Here is a 22,059-nt window from a genome sequence, read left to right on the forward strand (position 1 = left end):
AAACTGCAACCACCTAAGTATGTGTCTATCATTTTACTTTTTATCCAATCCCAAGGGTTTTCCTGCTTTGCTTTCTCCCACCTCTCTAATCTATCACTATTGGATTTTATGTAACCCACCTATGTCCGCTCCTTTGATTGCAATTTATAAAAATAGATGAAAACCTGCTGTTCTCTGGAGCATTATCTCAATCCGTTGAGGTTCTGCTTCCCAGCATGTGTCGACAGTTTGGCTCAAATAAACTCACAAAAATTCTTTACAGGTTTCAATGTTTTTATGTTTACAAGATGAACATGATGGGTTAGCATGGTGGTGCGCAGGTAGGCTAAATAGCCATCTCAGAGGGTGATTTAAGAACATTGAATTTATTTAAGGGAAGAGGATGTGGGATGGGATATCCAAAGGGAAGGTCTGCACAGCACCGAGCCAAGGGGATATTGGGTTGATGATGGCAGCCCCCAGGAGCTTGAGTTTCATCCTTGTATGCAGTCACTGGCAGGAAACTTGTCAGTGTGTTTGAGGGCTGAGCTGGTGGGCTTGGAATGCAGATAGAATCCAGGTGTGCAATCAGGTGCCTTCAGGTCAATTTTCATTCCTTGTATGGTCTAAGTCAGTGGTTCTCAACCTTGGCTGCACATTAGAATCACCTGGGAATCTTTTTAAAGTCCTGATTTCTGGGCCCCATCCTCCGGAAATTCTGTTTCATTGTTACTAATGTTGTGGCCCCACCCCATAACAAAGAAACAATTTCCAAAGGATGAGGCCCAGAAATCAGGATTTTAAAAAAGATTCCCAGGTGATTCTAATGTGCAGCCAAGGTTGAGAACCACTGGTAAGTCCTGATGTCCAACAAGTTTTTCCTGGTCTATTGTTCTCCTGTGGTGGAAAGCTTGCAATGGCCGTTAAGGATTATATTGCACTATAGGCCTAACACTACATTTTTTTTTTTTTTTGTAACAGGAATAAGCAAGGTTTTTCTTTTTAAATTCATTGACTGCAAGTCACTTTTTTTTCAGTTTGTTTCTTCCTTTTAAAAAAAATTGGAAAAAAAATATGCTATTTAAAAAAAAGAAAATGTCACTGGACAGTTACAGGGAGAAAAGAAAGCTGAATTCTGCCCTCCCAGCCCGGCACCCCCAGAGTGCAGGGCTGGAAGGCTATCTGGGGGGGGGGGGGGGGACGAGAGGTCAAGTTCATGGCCCCTGCCCTCCTCTTGTTCTGGGGAGAACCCCCATTTGCTCACCCCCCCACCCCCCACCCCGGAATTGCTCATTTTGGAATCAGAAGGAAACGAGGAATGTGGCAAGTATTTGAAGGCGGCAGCCGGTGCCAGGGAGGTTGCTGGGGGCCGCGTCGTTCCCAGAGACCGTGTAGAAACGCTGCCGCTGGGGCGGGTCCAGGCCTCCCGGGCCCCACCCGGCTCGGGCAGAGGTGTCTGGAACCTTTGGAGTTCGGCCAGGCGACCATGGCTTTAGGTTGCATAGTGGTCAAAGCTCCCCAGGTACTCCAGGGCGACCTGGTAACAGAACTAGTACTCGTCCTCCGTTTGCACCATGGCCGGCCTCTGGGTCCGCAGCATCTTCACCGTCTGGAAGATGTCCACCACGCCTTCATACCGCATCCGCTCCAGCACGATGCTGAGTGTGATGAAGATGCCGGTCCTGCCCACTCCGGCACTGCAGTGGACAGAGATGGGCCGTCCTGGCCGAAATGCTCCTTGGTCTTGTGCACTTAGCCGATGAAGTCAATGAAGCCCTCCCCCGACTTGGGCACGCCCTGCTCCGGCCAGTCCGTGAACTGGAACTGCCGGACGGTCCGCGACTGGCGGTCCCGGGCGTCAGTGATCTTGAATTCCCGCAGGATGTACTGTGGCATGTTGTACTCCGCTATTGGATCCACCACAAAGTACTGGTAGCGGGCGGAGCGTTCGGCCGGCCAGTACTGGTGACATTTTTCCCGGCCCATCTCCCGCAGCTTGGTGAGCATCACCACGATGGTGGAGTTGTTCTCCCATAGCATGCGCCAGAAGTCCTACGTGGTCTCCGCCAGCGGCCCCTGCGTGGCGATGTAGGCCTTCTGCTGCCTGTAGCCATCGATGAAGCTGGCATTGATGTAGTCGGAGCCCTCCATGCCCTGGATGGGCTGCAGACAGACCCGCGTGCTCTCGTACGGCATGATGTTGACCAGGCAGTTCTTGAACTTGTTACAAGGCAGATTGGCATTGATGAAGCGGGATGTGTGGGCTTTGGAGTTGGCCAGCCGCTTGAACTCGAGCTCCATGCCGGTGATGTGCTCGCTGGGCTCCACCTGGGCCAGCTTCTGGATGTAGGCCTAGAGGCTGTGGGCGGGCACCTCCGTGTTGCCGCAGCCCACGGCCTCCAGCAGGGCCTCGTGGATGAAGCTGTACTGGTCCTCGGTCTGCACCATGTAGTTGCGCTAGGACCGCATGAGCGTCACGTGGCTGTACACGTCCACCGTCTTCTCTGGCTTGAGGCGCTCCAGCATGGCGTCGATGACGATGAAGCAGCCCGTGCGGCCCACCCCGACGCTGCAGTGGACTACGACGGGGTCGGCATCCGGGGCGTTGCAGGTCTTGACTCTCCGTAGGAAAGCCAGGAATGGGGTTGGGTACTCGGGCACCCCATGGTCCAGCCACGCTGTGAACTGGAACTGGCGGATTTCACGCTTCTCGCTGGAGCCGTTCTTGTGCAGGGAGAAGGTCCGCACGCAGAACGTGGCCAGCTCGATGGTGTCCAGCAGCATTACCTGGATGAAGCCGTAGGTCTCCGTGCCCCTGTTGGGCCAGTACTGATCACATTTGACCCGCGATTTCTCCTCTATCCGGGTCATCATGACAATGGTGGCCGAGCGCTGCTCCCACACCATGCGCCAGAAGTCCCCGAAGGTCTCGGGCAGCGGCCCCTGCATGGCGATGTACGCATTCTGCCATCGGTAGCCGTCCACATAGTTGGCGTTGATGTAATCGCTGCCCACAGTGCCTTCGATGGGCTGGAGGATGACGTGGGAGTGGTCATAGGCAATGACATTGGCGTAGCGGTTCTTGGGCTTGTTCACTTCCAGGTTGGAATGCTCCCACGTGAACTGCTGGCCTGGGTCAATGGACTCGTACTCCTGGGAGAGCTTGAGGCTGTCATTAGCCTTGAGGCGCTCGTGTGCTCCGCCATGTCTGAGATGGGGATCGGTGGGTGGCTAAGCATGCCTGGTGTCTGGAAGTTAATGTGCCTCATTTCCACGGGGTCCTTGGGGTGGTGGGGGGCAAGGTCGGCGTTGTTCAGCAGGCATTTGGTGCGGGGCTCCGAGTCCTTGTGTTTACTGTCAGGTTTGTTCTTGTAGAGCAGGATGGCAATAACGATGCAGATGATGAAGACCACCGCCAGAACGGCCTGATCACCCAGATGAGCCCCTCCTCACTGTCCACGACGGGCTGGGGGTCCGGGTTGTCAAACTGGAAGGGGTCTGAGAAGGGACTGGCAGCGAATGTGGGCTTGCTCTTCTGCAGCACGGCAAGCACGAAGAGAACATAGCTGTGGCCGGGCTCCAGGCCTCTGTTGTCAAAGCCGCCGTACTGCTTCTGGTCCCCAGGCTGGAAGGTGGGGGGCAGCACGGAGAAGCGAGCCACGATGTAGGGCCGAGGCGTCTCGAGCTGGCGTGAGTGCCGCAGGCTGCGCGCCTCTGCAGCCGGGAGATGACCTGGATGAGCTCCTCCAGGTCCATGTCCTCCGGGCTGCCCAGTGGGGTCAGGAACTGGCCACCACGAGACTTGCGCAGTGGCACCATCACAGTGAAGTAGTTCTGGACGGGCAGGGGGCTCTGGCCGTCGGGAAGATACACCATGATGAAGCCGTCGGTATTGGTCTTGGGGGCCACGCTGGGCTTACCGCTGAGCAGGTTGAAGGCAGTCCAGGCCGTGACCGTCTGCTGGAGGCTGCCCAGGCTGCTGCCGCGGTTGGTCAGCACGAAGTTGTAGAAGGTGTTGGGCTTGAGGTGCGTGATGAGCTTTTTGGTGGTGCGGCCATCCACTTCCAGTGTGAGCCCATTGTACTGGATCTTGTAGGGTGTGGGAGAGTTGTAGTTGTCAGGGAACTCCCAGCTGAGCAGGACCGACGTCTTCATGATCATCTTCACCTTGAAGTTCTTGGGCGAGACTTGGTCCCGCAGGAACGTCCGGTAGCGGACAGGGGGGCTGTATGGGCCGGGGCCCCGGCGCGTGTGGGCCCGCACTTGGAGGTCATAGGCCGTGTCGGGCTTGAGGCCCTGCAGCGTGAGCAAGTTCTCAGCACCCGGCTCGGCCGCTGCCAGCAGCTCAGTCTCCCGGGCGGGGCCCAGGGCACCGGCCTCCCGGACCGCCACTGTGTACTTGACGATGGCCCCTTTGCGCTCCGCAGGCACGGGCGGCAGCCAGCGCAGCAGGACGGTGCCAGCAGAGGCGTCGCCAGCCACCTAGAGGATCTGCCGATGGCCGCAGGGTGTGTCCTCCGGGATGCTCAGGACCTCCGCCGCCTCCTTGCCCAGGCCACCTCGGCTGCGGGCTGCCAGCCGGAAGACATACGTAGCCCCCTTGTGCACGCCTGAGGCCGTGTAGTGGTCCTCGGTGGGCAGGAACTCCAGCGTGGCCAGGGGTGACGAGTCCTCTCGGCCGAACTGCAGGCGGTAGCCCAGTACCTGGTCCTCAGTGGTGCCAGCTGGGGGCTCCCAGCGTGCCAGCAGGCTGCCCTCGGGGTCTGCTGCACCGACAGGGTGGGGCGGCCCAGCACTGCTCCCTTGGTCACTACCACCTTGGGTTTGCTGCGAGCGCCATCGCCTTTCATAGTGTTGGCGGTTACAGTGATGGAGTAGGTGGTCACAAGCTGCAGGTTTGTGATGACCATCTCCTGGGCATCAGCCAGCATGATGTCCTTGATTCGAGGTGGCCCCCGGGCCTCGGCGCCCTCCATGCGCACGTAGTGGGCCTGGTAGCCGCGGATCTGGCCATGCTGCAGGCCTGGCAAGGTTGAGCGCCACAGCACGCGGATGGCCGTGGCGTAGCGCCTCCTCCTCCACCTTCCGTGGCGGCGCGTTGGGCACGTTCTCGTCGGTGCGGCTGACCATGGGCGAGCTCTCGGGCCCTGGTCCCACCTCTGTATGAGCGACAGTCGTGATGCGGTACTCCGTCCACTTGTCCAGTGCCTCCAGCAGGATCTGAGTGGTGGTCGGGGGGATGCCGTTCATCTCCTTGGGTTGCGGGTCCTCTGAGCCCAGCGGTCGGTAGCGGACGCTATAGCTCACCAGGGCCCGGTTGTGTGTTTCCAGCGGTGGCGGGCGCCAACTTAACAAAATGGCCGTGGAGCGTGTGCTGACACACTTAACATCTTGGGGGGGGGGGCAGACAGTTTGAACTGCAGGATGCGCTGCCGCACCACCGAGGTCAAGGCGCCCAGGCCCTGTGGGGAGCGTGCCGCCAGGCGGAAGGCATACTCCGTGTTGGGCTTGAGGTCGTCTACCACGAACGCTGTGGCCGGGTCGAAGGTCCTCCCGACCTCTCTGCCGTGGTCGCCTTCCCGGAACAGGAGCTCATACTTGACGATGCTCTCCTGCCGTGGGGGCTCCATGAGAGCCCGATGCTCGTCTCAGACTTGGCATCGGCCCGGAAGTTCATGGGCTGGCCCGGCACTCCCTGCTGCGTCTTGACCTGGATGGGGTCCGAGAGGGGCCCGTCGCCCACGGAGGTGAAGGCCAGCATGCGCACGGTGTAGGTCTCATCCTCCAGCAGGCTGCCCACCGTGGTCAGCAGGCTGCCGTCCACGTTGTGCTTCTGCCAGTTGCCCACGGGGTGCTCCGGCTCCATGGTGTAGTAGATCCTGTAGCCCCGGATCAGCCCGTTGGGCTCCACATTAGAATCACCTGGGAATCTTTTTAAAGTCCTGATTTCTGGGCCGCATCCTCCGGAAATTCTGTTACTAATGTTGTGGCCCCACCCCATAACAAAGAAACAGAATTTCCGAAGGAAGAGGCCCAGAAATCAGGATTTAAAAAAGATTCCCAGGTGATTCTAATGTGCAGCCAAGGTTGAGAACCACTGGTAAGTCCTGATGTCCAACGGGTTTTTCCTGGTCTATTGTTCTCCTGTGGTGGAAAGCTTGCAAATGGCCGTTAAGGATTATATTGCACTATCGGCCTAACACTACATTTTTTAATCCTCTCTCTCATCCTTCAAAATCTGCTCTCTTGAATATGTCTAAAAGCGCAACAAATACTTAAAAAGAATGATGGAGGCATGGGTGAGGAGGTCCTTAGCCAAACGTTAACTACATATTCTATGAAGATATACTAGAGTTCTTCATGAGTTCTTTGCTAGCCTCTTGCTTTAGCCAAGTAGGATAATAATGGCATTATTGATCACCTCTAATTTAAAAACCTTAGTCTATTTATATGTGAACTGAAGCTCTCCGTTACTGAGTAATTTCAGGGAAATCCAAAACATGTTTCTGATTTCCTTGCATTTATCTCATAAAAATGTTTAGAAAGGGCCTCTTTAATAAACTTTTTAAGTTATCTTTTGCCTTCTGTATCAAGGATGGCTATTTGTTTTTGCAAAACCACAGTGTTGTACTTTCGATCAAATATGATATGCAATCTGAATTAGGTTTGAAAAATTTGATTCAAGAGTGAAAAGCAAAATTCTAAATTCATAAAAACCTCACTGAAATTTCAAGTTTCCCATTTAAATCACCTTCATACATTGAATTTAGATTCTAGGCATATCTTCGAATCTGAAGTTTTAAAACTCAAACCCAAGTTTACTCTCCTCAACTTTATACTCTTCTATATAAAACAAACAAATGAACAAATGAGAATTGCTTTCTTTGGTGTCCACACAAAAATATATTTGACTTCTTTTGTGGTATATAGGATTTGGCCTAGATTAAAAAGAACATCCTAACTTTGTCTAACCGATAGACTGGAGAATCTCTGGGTGGAATGGTTAAAGGATGGCCCAAATATTCCAAGACTGTAAATGCCTGGATTCTAAAATAGCCGAAGCTTTAGAGATTAACTAATAAACTAATGGGTAGGGCTAAGGAAGCAGAGAGGCAAAAAAGACTATAAGAAAGTTTCTAGGACTTCTCTGGGAAGATGGCGGCGGTATAGGCAGACGCGTCCCAGGTCGTGTCCCTGAGCAAATGGAGTGAGCAGCTGAAACTAGTAACATCCACCCCGAATTGGCGAAATTCCTCAGCTGGCGAGACGGTTTGCAGCCGGGAAGAGCAGAACTCCCCTGGAAAGGTAAAAAAACCAGGGATTTGGGCAGGAAAGTTTGCCACACCTCTGAGCCCAGAGAGTCGGAGGGAGACCGCGTGGCAGACAGCCGAGTCCCTTGGGACAGGCAGAGCCCCTGACGGGGGAAAGGAGAACTGCGGGATTCCTGGCGCCGCCGGGGGAATTGAGAGCTGGGTCTGTGATCACAGAGGACTGAGCATAAAGGGGGCAGCCTGAAGAGCTGACCAGACCATGCAGTCCCGGTAAGAGAAGAAGCTTACAGAAACCAAGCCTTCCCCATTTCCGCGGCCGGCGTTTGTTTGTTTGTTTTCACTGAACCCTGTTCATGGGACATTTCGGATACAGACACTCACCTGTGCTGAAGAGAGGGAGAGTGTGCGGAGGAGTGGAATCTGGGGAGAGACTGAGGAGAGAAGGGGGGCAGGGAGAGGTGGCAGCGAATTGAGTGCTGAGACACCCCTGAGCCCAGGGCTGAGGCAGCCATTCTCTCCGGAGAGTGAGACTCCTCCCCCCAGCCCCCAGGCAAGGAGCACAGCCACACCCAGATTCCACCCTGTAGGAGATCAAGGATTAAAATAACCTGATCAGTCCCTGGGAGTTAACAAGGTCTGGCCTATAGAGGGATTTTCAATCCCAGCAACAACACAGCACTGGTAACTCTTACGCAGCCAGCTCTGGGCAGTAAACTTCCACTGGACAGAGAGGCCCTATAGCCTCAGAGGCCAACCCCAGAACACTGCCACCCAGAGGCTGACCCACAAACTGACTCTTTGCTAAACACAAAATAAGGCAGTCTGGGAAACAAATGCGGCTTGCTTTAAAATAAGGACTGTGGTTTACAACACAGAGGAACAGTGTATTGCAGGGAAACTCAACACTCTCCTGAATACCTGGCAGGTCTAAGGCGAGCCACACTGAAGAATAGAAGAACCGAAGGACCTTCACTACTGCAATATTTTTTTTTTCTTTTTTCACCTTTTAACTAAGAAACCAATTTTTTTTCTCTTTTTTTTTCTTTTTTTTCTTTTCTTCTTCTTTTTTTTCTTTTTTTTTTCTTCTTTTTTCCATCACCTGATTTTACCCTTTTAATTACTACCTTCTTATTTTTAACCAGTATTATTACTGCTACCATTTTACCATTTTTTTTTTAAAGTGCCATTTTATTTTCTCTTTATTTTATTTTGGGATTAGTGTTCTCCATTCTATTTTCATCGTTATATTATTGGTTGTTTCTAGTTTGCATCCATCTCCAGGGAGCTGTTGCTGGAATTTGTTGGGATTAATGGCTGTTCTATAGGAGTATTCTCCTCATATAAAAAAGTCTCTTCCCCTCTTCCACTTCATTCTCTCTTTTCGCTCTTTTTTTTTCTTTTCTTTTCTTTTCTCGCTTTTATTTTCCCCCCTCCTTTTTCCCAATTTCATTTTTGCACTCCTTTTTTTGGTCCCTAATTTTCTTTTCTTTTTTCTCTTTTCTCTTTTTCTCTTCCTTCTTCCTTATCCCCTAATTCTCTTAATTCACGTGGTCACCTTTATTTGGGGTTATTCATATCGTGAATATATTTGTGTATAGTGCCTGGTACGTGGTGCCTTGTTGTGTTGTATTTTGTGCCTTTAAATCAACGCAGCAGATCCAAGCAACAGCAACCTCCTGAGCACCACACCCTCTGCTGAGGAACAGCAGCTGTACGTGAAACCTTGCTCCACCAGCCAGAAGAGCCACCACAGCTGTGAACAGCACCCACCAGAGGAGCTGCTGCCAACTGAAGAGCAGCTGCTACCGCAACCGCCCGAAGAGCAACCACAGACCAAGGAGTCACTGCCACCAAGGGAGCAGCCACTGAACGACTCAACGTCTAGATATGTCAGCGAGATCAAACATGGGTAGACAAAGAAACCCCCAAAGGAAAGAGAAGGAGGACTCTCCAGAAAAGCAGCTAAGTAATACAGAGGCATGCAACATGACAGAAAAAGAATTCAGAATAAGGGTCCTAGAGTGCATAAACCGGATGGAGGAAAAAATCGACAACCTCTCCAAGAAGCTAGAAGAAACAGATGAAAAAATCAACAACTTAAGTAAGACCCAAGAAGAAATGAAGAGTGATATAGCTGCAATGAAAAACTCCATTGAAAGTATCAACAGTAGACTAGGAGAAGCGGAGGACCGAATTAGTGATTTAGAAGACAAGGAAGCAAAACACACCCAAAACGTACTGCAATTGGAGAAAAAAATGAAAAGACAGGAGGAGAGCCTAAGGGAGCTTTGGGACAACATGAAACGAAACAACATACGAATAATAGGGGTACCAGAACAACAGAAGGATGAACAAGGATTAGAAAACCTATTAGAAGAAATAATATCAGAAAACTTCCCTGAGGTGGGGAAGAAAAAAGTCACACAAGCCCAGAGAGTCCCAAACAAGGTGAACCCAAAAAGACCCACACCAAGACACATCATAATTACCATGGCAAATGTTCAGGACAAAGAGAGAATCTTACAGGCTGCAAGAGAGAGACGGAAAGTTACATACAAGGGATCTCCCATTAGATTGTCAAATGATTTCTCAACAGAAACACATCAGGCCAGAAAAGAATGGACGGAAATTTACAAAGTGATGCAAAGCAAAGGACTGAATCCAAGAATACTCTATCCAGCAAGGCTATCATTCAAACTTGAAGGGGAAATAAGAAGCTTCACAGACAAAAAAAGGCTAAGGGAGTTTATCACCACCAAGCCAGCAATGCAAGGAATGCTAAAGGGACTGGTATAAAAATAAGAAATAAAAAGCTCAGAAAGAAAACAGCCACACAAAAACAGAAATGCCTACAAACAAGTACCTTTCAATAATAACTTTAAACGTAAACGGACTAAATGCTCCAAACAAAAGACATCGAGTGGCTGAATGGATAAAAAAACATGACCCATACATCTGCTGTCTACAAGAAACCTACCTCATTAGAAGGGACTCACACAGACTGAAAGTGAAAGGATGGAAAAATATCTTTCAGGCAAATGGAAAGGAAAAGAAAGCTGGGGTAGCAATACTTATATCGGACAAAATAGACCTCAAAGTGAAGGCCATAACAAGAGATAAGGAAGGCCACTTCATAATACTAAAGGGATCAATACAACAAGAAGATATAACCCTGGTAAACATATATGCACCCAATGCAGGAGCACCCAAATTCATAAAAAAAACTCCTGGAGGATATCAAAGGAGAGATCGACAACAATACAATCATTGTAGGGGACTTTAATACACCACTGACAGCACTGGATAAGTCTTCTAGACAAATAATCAGCAAAGATACAGCAATCCTAAATGACTCACTAGATCAGATGGACTTAATAGACATCTTCAGAACACTTCACCCGAAAGCCAGGGAATATACATTCTACTCAAATGCTCATAGGACATATTCAAAAATAGACCATATATTGGCTCACAAGCAAAGTATCCCCAAATTCAAGAAGATTGAAATCATAAAAAGCGTCTTCGCAGACCACGATGGCATAATATTAGAAATAAACTACAATAAAAACAACGCAAAATACTCAAACACCTGGAAGCTGAATAGCATGCTATTAAATATTGCTTGGGTTACCAATGAAATCAAAGAAGAAATTTGAAACATCCTGGAAACTAATGACAATGAAAACACAACAATCCAAAACCTATGGGACACAATGAAAGCAGTCCTGAGAGGGAAGTTTATAGCTCTACAGGCCTATCTCAAAAAACAAGAAAAAATGGTAGTAAATCATCTAACTCTACAACTCAAAGAATTAGAAAGAGAGCAACAAGAAAACCCCAGAGTGAGCAGAAGGAAGGAGATAATAAAGATTAGAGCAGAAATAAATGACATAGAGACCAAAAAAACAATACAGAAAATCAATGAAACCAAGAGCTGGTTCTTTGAAAGGATAAACAAGATTGACAAACCTCTAGCCAGACTCACCAAGAAGCAAAGAGAGAGGACCCAAATAAACAAAATCAGAAACGATAGAGGCGAAATAACAACAGACCCCACAGAAATACAAATGATTGTTAAAAAATACTATGGACAGCTCTACTCCAACAAACTAGACAACCTGGAGGAAATGGACAAATTCCTAGAAAAATACAACATTCCAAAACTCAATCAGGAAGAATCTAAAAATCTCAACAGGCCAATAACTATGGAAGAAATTGAAGCAGTCATCAAAAAGCTTCCAGCAAACAAAAGCCCAGGACCAGACGGCTTCACAGGGGAGTTTTACCAAACATTCAAGGAAGAACTAAAACCTATCCTCCTCAGACTACTACAAAAAATCCAAGAGGAAGGAACACTTCCAAGCTCATTCTATGAAGCCAGCATCACCCTAATACCAAAGCCAGGTAAAGACAACACAATGAAAGAGAATTACAGGCCAATATCCCTCATGAACATAGATGCCAAAATCCTCAACAAAATCTTAGCAAATCGGATCCAGCAGTACATCAGAAAGATCATACACCATGACCAAGTAGGATTTATCCCAGGGATGCAAGGATGGTACAATATCCGCAAATCAATAAACGTGATACATCACATAAACAAATTGAAAGAAAAAAACCACATGGTCATATCAATTGATGCAGAAAAAGCATTTGACAAAATTCAACACCCATTTTTGATAAAAGCTCTCAGCAAGGTGGGAGTAGAAGGATCATACCTCAACATAATAAAAGCCATATATGACAGGCCCACAGCCAACATCATACTCAATGGACAAAAACTAACACCATTCCCCCTAAGAACAGGAACAAGACAGGGATGCCCCCTCTCACCACTCCTCTTCAACATAGTACTGGAAGTGTTAGCCATTGCAATTCGGCAAGAAGAAGAAATAAAAGGCATCCAAATTTTAAAAGAGGAAGTAAAACTGTCCTTATTTGCAGACGACATGATATTATACATACAAAACCCTAGAGACTCCATCAAAAAGCTACTGGACTTAATACATGAATTTGGCAATGTAGCAGGATACAAAATTAACCCCAAGAAATCCGAGGCATTTCTATACACCAATAGTGAACTTTCAGAAAGAGAGATTATAAAAACAATCCCGTTTACCATCGCACCAAAAAAATTAAGCTACCTAGGAATAAACTTAACTAAAGAGGTAAAAGACCTCTACTCAGAAAACTACAGGACGTTGAAAAATGATATAGAGGAAGACATAAACAGATGGAAGAACATACCGTGTTCATGGATTGGTAGAATCAACATCATTAAAATGTCCATACTACCCAAAGCAATCTATAAATTCAATGCACTTCCCATTAAAATACCAATGGCATACTTCAGAGATCTAGAACGAACTCTCCAAAAATTCATCTGGAATAAAAAAAGACCCCGAATAGCTGCAGCAATCCTGAAAAAGACCAAAGTAGGTGGGATCTCAATACCAGATATCAAGATGTATTACAAAGCCACTGTTCTCAAAACTGCCTGGTACTGGCACAAGAATAGGCATATAGATCAATGGAATAGAATAGAGAGCCCAGAAATCGGCCCGAACCAATATGCTCAATTAATATTTGACAAAGGAGGCAAGAACATACAATGGAGCCAAGATAGTCTCTTCAATAAATGGTGTTGGGAAAATTGGACAGATATATGCAAGAAAATGAAACTAGACCACCAACTTACACCATACACAAAAATAAACTCAAAATGGATAAAGGACTTAAATGTACGACAGGAAACCATAAAAATTCTAGAAGAATCCAAAGGCAACAAAATCTCAGACATATGCCGAAGCAATTTCTTCACTGATACAGCTCCTAGGGCACTTGAAACGAAAGAGAAAATGAACAAATGGGACTACATCAAAATAAAAAGCTTCTGCACAGCAAAAGAAACCATCAACAAAACAACGAGAAAACCCACTGTGTGGGAAAACATATTTGCCAATGTCATATCTGATAAGGGCCTAATCTCCAAAATTTATAGGGAACTCATACAACTTAACAAAAGGAAGATAAACAATCCAATCAAAAAATGGGCAAAGGACCTAAATAGACACCTTTCAAAAGAGGACATTCAGAAAGCCAAGAGACATATGAAAACATGCTCAAAGTCACTAATCATCCGAGAGATGCAAATCAAAACAACAATGAGGTACCATCTCACACCTGTCAGACTGGCTATCATCAACAAATCAACAAACGACAAGTGCTGGAGAGGATGTGGAGAAAAAGGAACACTTATGCACTGCTGGTGGGAATGCAGACTGGTGCAGCCACTATGGAAGACAGTATGGAGTTTCCTTAAAAAACTGAAAATGGAACTCCCATTTGACCCTGTGATCCCACTTCTAGGAATATATCCCAAGAAACCAGAAACACCAATCAGAAAGGATATATGCACCCCTATGTTCATAGCAGCACAATTCACCATAGCTAAGATCTGGAAACAGCCTAAGTGCCCATCAGTAGATGAATGGATTAGAAAACTGTGGTACATCTACACGATGGAATACTATGCTGCTCTAAAAAGGAAGGAACTCTTACCATTTGCAACGTCATGGATGGAACTGGAGAGCATTATGCTAAGTGAAATAAGCCAGTCAATGAAGGAAAAATACCACATGATCTCACTCATTCATGGATAATAGAGACCATTATAAACTTTTGAACAATAATAGATACAGAGGCAGAGCTGCCTCAAACAGATTGTCAAACTGCAGCAGGAAGGCCGGGGAGGGTTGCGGGGCAGGAGGTAGGGGGGTAAGAGATCAACCAAAGGACTTGTATGCATGCATATAAGCATAACCAGTGGACATAAGACATTGGGGGATAGGGGAGGCTAGGGGACTGTCTGGGGGGGGGGGATAAAATGGACACATATGTAATACCCTTTGTAATACTTTAAGCAATAAAAATTAAAAAAAAAAAAAAGAAAGTTTCTAGGCATTTATAACAGTTGTAACTAAAATTTATATGGTGTACCAGGTATTAGTCTAAGAGCATTACGTGTGTCTGCCCTTTTATTTGTGCAGCAACTCTAGGCGATTGGTACTATTATCCAATTTTATACATGGAAAGCAGAAGGCATTAAGAGGTTAGCAACTTGCCAAAAGTCACACAGCTGGCAAGCGACAAAGCTAGGATTTAAACATAGGCAACTAGGACCTAGATCCATATATACTACTAGTGGCCCAGTGCACTAAATTTGTGCCCGGGGGGGGGGGGGGCCCGTAACCCGGCCTGCACCCTCTCCAATCTGGTTCCTAACTGCTCACCTGCCTGCCTGCTTGATCACCCCTAACCACTCTGTCTGCCAGCCTGCTCATGCCCAACTGCCCCCCCTTACCAGCCTGCTCAGCCCCAACTGCGCCCCCCCCACCAGCCTGATAATCCCCAACTGCCCTCCCTTCCTGGCCTGATCGCCCCTAACTGCCTCTGCCTTGGCCCCACAACCATGGCTTTGTCTGGAAGACGTCTGGAAGGTCTCTCGGTCTAATTAGCATATTATCCTTTTATTAGTATAGATAGGATATGACATACCACCATAACTATAACATATGTACCAGTATTACTCTATGAGAATACATACTTCATGTGATAGGAAGGCATCTAATACATTACATTGTATATGTTGTAAGTAATAGGAAATACTGTATTTGCAGCAATAGTATACACCCTGTGACTTCCTTTCCTGATTTGGGAATGGTTCCTCAGTTCTTTGAACGTTTCCTGGCCCCTGATGTATTTGGAAAGAAAATAGCTCTGAGTTTGGAGAAATTAAATTACATTCACAACTCTAATTCACCTGCCTCCTGTACTTCCAGCCAGATAACATGAAAAACATTCCCGGGGCCGGTGCCTCCAATGGCTGAGCTCCGGAGTGAGGGCCCAAGGCCCAGCGCTGGGTGGGTGACAGTGACTGGAGGCACCTCGGGTCCGTCCTGCAGTCAGCACGGAGACTGGGTCCCTCTGCTCCCAGCCCCTCCCAAGTCCCGGTGCCACCTAATGAGGTCCCCAGGCTGAGCCCCAATCCTGCTGCCCTATCCTTGCCAGGGACCGGGGTGTGGCAATGTGGGACGCAGGTGTCCCATTTTCATTAAAAATGTTCAACCTGCGCCCACTCCACCAATGTCTGCAGGTGGCCCGGGGGCAGACAGTGATCCCAGATGCCCCCGCCAGAGCTCAGCCAGGATGGTCTGGGGTGAGACAGCCCTGCCAGGCTCTGTGGCTGCGACTTGGACCCGCTTCCTTAACCAAGGACCTGACGCTGAGCAGGCGGCAGCGGTGCTTCCTCCCCAGCCCACACTGGAGCGGGTCCCTGTGGTTTCAGAACCGAACTCCGAGGGCCTCCCCAGGTGGCAGTGGCCCTGAGCCCACTGGCACTCCCTCAATCCTGCCAAGGCTTGCTTTTCACACTTGCTGAAAACCTTCTCAGTCCACTTGCCATAGTAATCAGTTTGGGCTGAAAGAACTGGGGGACTTCGGCCGCTTGCCTGCTGTTTCCCCCCACCCCCGCCCCAGGCGGGACTGAGAGGACTGGGGGGCTTTGGCCGCTCCCCCCGGCGGGTTGAAAGGACTAGGGGACTCGGTGGGGCTGAGGGGACTGGGCACCACCATCTTGTGGCTATGGTGTTATAGTAATAAGTTTAGTTAATATAAGTTAGCATAAGCAAACTCCATTTTGTATTAGTATAAGTTAGCATAAGCAAATTTCATTTTGTATTAGAGGGAATTTTAACTTTACTTAGAGGAGGAACTAACTTGTGTGTGTGTATGTGTGACCCTGATAAATAACTTGTAACTCCATGCTTATGCCCCCCTGGTAAACAACTTGTAACTCCCTGCGTGTTTATCCTGATAAGCCCAGAAGGCACCCCCGGAGCACACTGATATGAGACACTGAAGAAGCCCACCCGTCGGGTATAAAAAGAAGGACTCTCACAGCAGCAGTTAGACGCCTGTCTGACCTCCACAAACAAGACGTTCTCCTTCCCCCTGGAAACTGCAATTCCTGTTCTTCTTCTGAGCCCAGACTGTTAGAGGCCTCTCTTCGTGTCAAGAGACCAAGCACCTGCAGCTGCGTACCTGACGACCTCCGTGTGTCTCTGTCAGTGAGTGCCTCCGGGTGGCCTGCCAAGGACTGAAACCCATCAGCTCTCTGGTAAATAAACCTGTGTGATTCTTGCATTTTGTTTTCTGTGTCTCCTCTCTTCTTAGTTTTAGTTTAAGCTCGGCCTAATTAATTAATAATAAGTACCCTTTGACGTCTGTATTGGTATATCCAAATGAGGCGCTCTGGGTCACCTGTGCATACGTTCCCATAGAAGTGGAACATATGGGTGCCACCATCTTTGTGACAGTGTGATGATCAATTTGCATATTGATGCCTGAAGACGTTCCATCCTTGCTGCTTGACACAGTTGCTGCAGGGAAGAAACATCCGCACAGCATATGTTCCAAGGGACCTGGTGTATATGGCGTACTGTTTTTAATATGTTTGCTCCCCTTCTTAACGCTATGTGTTCTTACCAGGGCCACCTCCCTGGGAAAGGTTGTTTCCCCAGCTGGGAATGTTTCCCTAGAGTTAGGGATTAACAGGACTAGGGAAGGGAATGAATCAGTAAAACCCCCTAATGTTACCGAAATACTATGTACCACTTATGAGGAACTTAGACTAAGACTGTTAGCAATAAATTTAGGACTTTCTAGGCCCACATCCCCAGGGGTTTACCCACCAGAGAAAGTACCAAAGCCTATACCCCTAAAAACCCACCGACGCAGGGCAGTCCCAAGGAAGACCACCAGTAAGGCTAAAAGGACAACTATCAAACAGTTAAAGAAATACCGCTGCAAACAATGCAGGCAGGCTCCTTATCTAAAAATCTTATGCGAGCTATGCAAGCAGAAAGACTTAAACTAAGTGCCCGGCAGGTAGTTAATCACCATAGCTAAGAACAATCACACTTAAGCTACATAACCTTTACTTAGGCCAGTGGTCGGCAAACTCATTAGTCAACAGAGCCAAATATCAACAGTACAATGATTGAAATTTCTTTTGAGAGCCAAATTTTTTAAACTTAAACTATATAGGTAGGTTCATTGTTATTAACTTAATTAGGGTACTCCTAAGGTCACATTCAAGGGGCCAAAGATCCACATGGGGCTCGCGAGCCTGTTTGCCGACCACTGACTTAGGCCATAGAATAGGAAAACCTCCTTCAGTTTTTTCCTTATAGCTTAATAGTGGAGCAATAGAATAGTAACCTTAGAATAGAAATAACAGACTAGCCCTTATAATGGAACACAGAGACTAACCTTTAGAATAGAATGTAGAAACATAGACAATAGATAAGATTAAAATCAGTAGAGCTAAATAGAAATAAGATTTTTAGCAAAAGTCAGGTAAGAAACTGTAAACAAGAAACTGTAAAAGGTCAAAGGAGGACCCAAAACATACCATGATGTAACTATAGAGGCATGGGTATAGAATCAAATAGTATAAATACAGTTGTAACAGGGCAATAAAAAAGAACCTAATTATGCTGATCATCTGAATGCTGTCTCCATGTCCTTCATTCTTTCCTGACACCATCCACACCTTTGGGAACCCCTGGACCGCTGAGACTGGACCCCGGCATATTCCATCTTTATTAGATAGGATATGTGCCCTCAGTAAAAGATTAGTTCCTTTTCTCTCCTTCACCCTTCCAAATACCAGCACTCAGATGCCTGGAACTCTACAGATACATAGCCCTTTGGCTTAAGACTTTATATTCTACTAGGGGCCCGGTGCACGAAATTCGTGCACTGGGTGTGTGTGTGGGGGGTGTCCCTCAGCCCAGCCTGCCCCCTCTCACATACTGGGAGCCCTCAGGCGTTGACCCCCATCACCCTCCAATAGCAGGATCGGCCCCTTGCCCAGGCCTGACGCCTCTGACAGAGGCGTCAGGCCTGGGCAGGGGACCCTCATTTCCCCCAATCACTGGTTCTGCCCCAAGCCCAGGCCTGATGCCTCTGGCCCAGGAATCATGCCTGGGAAGGGGACCCCCATCTCCCTCTGATCGCTTGCTCCACCCCCAGCCCAAGCCTGACGCCTCTGACCCAGGCTTCAGGCCTGGGCAAGGGGACCATCATATCCCCCCAATCCCCGGCTCCGCCCCCCACCCAGGCCTGATGCCTCGGCCAGAGGAGTTGACCCTCATCACCCTCCGATCACCAATCACCAGATCGGCCCCTTGACCAGGCCTGAGGCCTCCTGCAGAGGTGTCAGGCCTGGGCAGGGAACCCCCAGCTCCCCGCTGTTGCAGGCTCTGCCCCTGCCCCTGCAGGATGCCTCTGGCTGAGGCATCCGGCCTGGGCAGCGGGGACCCGCAGCTGCAGTGGCCCCGCAATCGTGGGCTTCGCTTTAGGCCCAGGCAAGGGACCCCTAGCTCCTGGGACTGCCAGCTTCAACCGTGCCCAGCTCCCATCGCTGGCTCCACCCCTACTTCCTGCTATCACTGGCCAGGGCAGAAAAGGCACCTGATTCTCTGATCATGGCTGGGGGGCAGGGCAAAGGCGGCCCTGGGGCCGCCTTTGCCCTGCCCCCCAGCTCTTAGCTCCCCCCTGGGTTTCTGATCACTGTCAGTGGCAGGGGGCTTCTTCCTGCTTTCCCTTTCGCCTCCCTGCATTGTGCCTACATATGCAAATTAACCGCCATCTTGTTGGCAGTTAACCGCCATCTTGTTGGCAGTTAACTGCCAATCTTAGTTGGCAGTTAATTTGCATATAGCCCTGATTAGCCAATGAAAAGGGTAGTGTCGTACGCCAATTACCATTTTTCTCTTTTATTAGTGTAGATTAAATGGGTTTTGTTCTAAAAATTTGTTTTTAAGTCCTTGGCAACTCAGAATGCATTCTCCTATAGAAACATTATACATGGTAGTTAAGCTCTCAGGTCAAACTGTAGAAATCTATTTAACTTTTGTAAAACTAAAGCATAGAAATAATAGGACTGAGGAAAGGAAGAAAATAGTGGCCAAATAGGCAGAGGTACTATGCACCTCCTCCTGGGACTGAAAAAGCAACTAAATCAGAGAATGTCAACCCAGAATTAACAAATTAGGCACATCTGAGGAGACAATTTTCAATAAAGAAGGGCAGAGAACACCTGGAGAATGGAAACCCATGCCATCTTGTAGAGGGGAACAATGGAGGCCAGGAGTACTGCCACACCAACATCCAGACCAACCTTGGACACCACCCCCAGACCTACTCAGGGAGCTGCTGGCCAACCATAACCTGCCTGGAACCACCATTGTGCCCTGGCAGTGAGCAGAATGGTATCGTGACAGGGGTCCCAGATGTCTGTAGTGAGTGCAAGTCAGAGAGAAACTCCTGAGCTGCACCTCCTTGCCGGAGCCCAAACCCAGCATCCCCGGATCCCACACTTCAGGTCCCAGTGCTGTGAGTGCAACCTACTCCATCCCTGGTCCCAGTACAGAGGCACAGACTGGTGCACGCACCACCCCCACCCAGACAGAGCCTCAGGCCAATGCCCACTCTGCACCCACCACAGACCTGTCACTGGTGTGTACCCTACCCCCAGCCTAGGTCAGAGCTGCTGGTGCAACCTGGTGTGCCCAGCCACAGGTCACAGGATCATGCTACAAGTGCTCCCAGAGAGACCTAGGGTACCATCCTGCCTTGGGTGCTGGGGCCACACAGTGAATTGAATGCCAGAGGGCTCTGGGCCCTCACAGGGAGTCACACACCAGAGGAACTGTGCATGTGCCCCCGCCGATCCCAAGAATCTGAAGTGAACAACTAAGGGACCAGAATCATGGCAGAAGGGGGTACAACTCAGAGCAGAGACAATAAAGGTGTGAAACTCAAAGAAGACCAAGCCCCTGGGCTAGCGAGTCCCAGATCATTGGACCACTAGGGGCGTCAACTCCTCGGACCCAAAGCAGGGAGCCCAGGGCCAGAAAGAGACAGCAAAAATGGGGAGACAAAGAATCAACCCCCAAAGGAAAGAAAAGGAGGAATCATCAGAAAAGGAACTAAATGAAGAGGAGGTGCCAGACCAGTGTGACTCAGTAGTTGAGCATCGACCTATGAACCAGGTCACGGTTTGATTCTTGGTCAGGGCACACGCCCGGGTTGCTGGCTCGATCCCCAGTGTGGGGCGTGCAGGAAGCAGCCTATCAATGATTCTCTCCCATCACTGATGTTTCTATCTCCCTCGCCCTCTCCCTTCCTCTCTGAAATAAATTAAAAAATATATTTTTTTAAAAAGAAAAGAAAAGGAGGCAAGCAAAATTTCTGAGAAAAAATCAGAGTAAGGGTCATAAAGTTTCTAAACCACCTGGAGGAGAAAATCAACAACCTATGTAAGAATCAAGAGGAAATGAAGAATGATATAACTACAATAAAGAACACAATGGAAGGTTTCAACAGTACACTAGAAGAAGCAGAGGACCAAATCAGCTAGTTAGAAGACAGGAATTGGAGAAAAAAAATTAGAAAGCAGGAGGAGAGCTTAAGGGAGCTTTGGGACAACATGAAATGAAGCAACATCCATATAATATGGGAGCCAGAAGGACAAGAAGAGGAGCAAGGATTAGAAAATCTATTTGATGAAATAATGACAGAAAACTTGCCTGATTTAGGAAAGAAAAACGCCACACAAACAGAGACTCCCAAACAAGATGAATACAAAACAACCCACACTAAGATACATCGTATTAAATTGGCAAAGATAAAAGACAAAGAATCTTAAAGGCTGCAAGAGAGAGACGGAAGGTTATCTACAAGGAATCTCCCATTAGACTGTCAATTGATTTCTCAACAGAAACATGAGAGGCCAGAATGGAATGGAATGAAGTATACAAAGTGATACAAAGCAAGGGACTAAATCCAAGAATACTCTACCCAACAAGACTATCATTCAAAATTGAAGGTGAAATCAGGAGCTTCACAGACAAAAGAGCCTAAGGGAGTTTACTACCATCAAGCCAAGAATGCAAGATATGCTAAAGGGACTGTTATAAAGAAGAAATAGAAAGGGAGGAAGGAACACAGGCATAAAGAGTAAAAATGGCAACAAACAAGTACTTATCCTATATAATAAAAGTGTAATATGCAAATAGACTGAATGGTGGAATGACCAGTCAGTGTGGGGCATGACTGGCAAGCAGGCAGCACCAGGCCAGCCAAGGCATGTGCCAGCGGGCAGAGGGAGGGGATGGTGATCGGAGGGTGGCGGCGACCCTCGGCAGCAGAGGAGCGATTGGGGGAGAGGGGGCGGGGCAGGGCTGGCTGACACTCCCCTGATAGGCCTGCCTGGTTGCCTCCCGCAGAGGGAGGCCACCGGCAGCAGTGGGGGGGGGGGGGGTGGCGCTGGGCTGGCCACTTGCTGGCCCGCACCATCCCCTGATCGGCCTGCCTGGTTGTTTCCTACAGAGGGAGGCCAGACTGTGTCTTAGGCTGGCTCCCCATTAGTCAGACATCCCCTGAGGGCTCCTGGACTGCAAGAAGGCATAGGCCAGGCTGAGGGATCCCCCCAAGTGCATGAATTTTCATGCACCAGGCCTCTAGTCAATAATAACCTTAAATGTAAATAGATTAAATGCTCCAATCAAAAGACATAGGGAAGCCAAATGAATAAGAAAACAAAACCCATATATATGCTGTCTACAGGAGACCCACCTCAGAACAACAGACTCACACAGACTGAAAGTGAAGGGATAGAAAAAATTTTGCAGGCAAATGGAGATGGAAAAAAAAAAAAAAGCTGGGGTAGCAATAC

General features: G+C 48.4%; 1 pseudogene; it reads right to left on the reverse strand.

Moving 5' to 3' along the window:
• Nucleotides 1–1,471: 1,471 nt before the first annotated feature.
• Nucleotides 1,472–16,458, reverse strand: LOC118653487 (annotated as a pseudogene).
• Nucleotides 16,459–22,059: the final 5,601 nt, after the last annotated feature.

This window comes from Myotis myotis, unplaced genomic scaffold, assembly GCF_014108235.1.
Source record: "Myotis myotis isolate mMyoMyo1 unplaced genomic scaffold, mMyoMyo1.p scaffold_m19_p_4, whole genome shotgun sequence".
Taxonomy (NCBI): Eukaryota; Metazoa; Chordata; class Mammalia; order Chiroptera; family Vespertilionidae; genus Myotis; species Myotis myotis.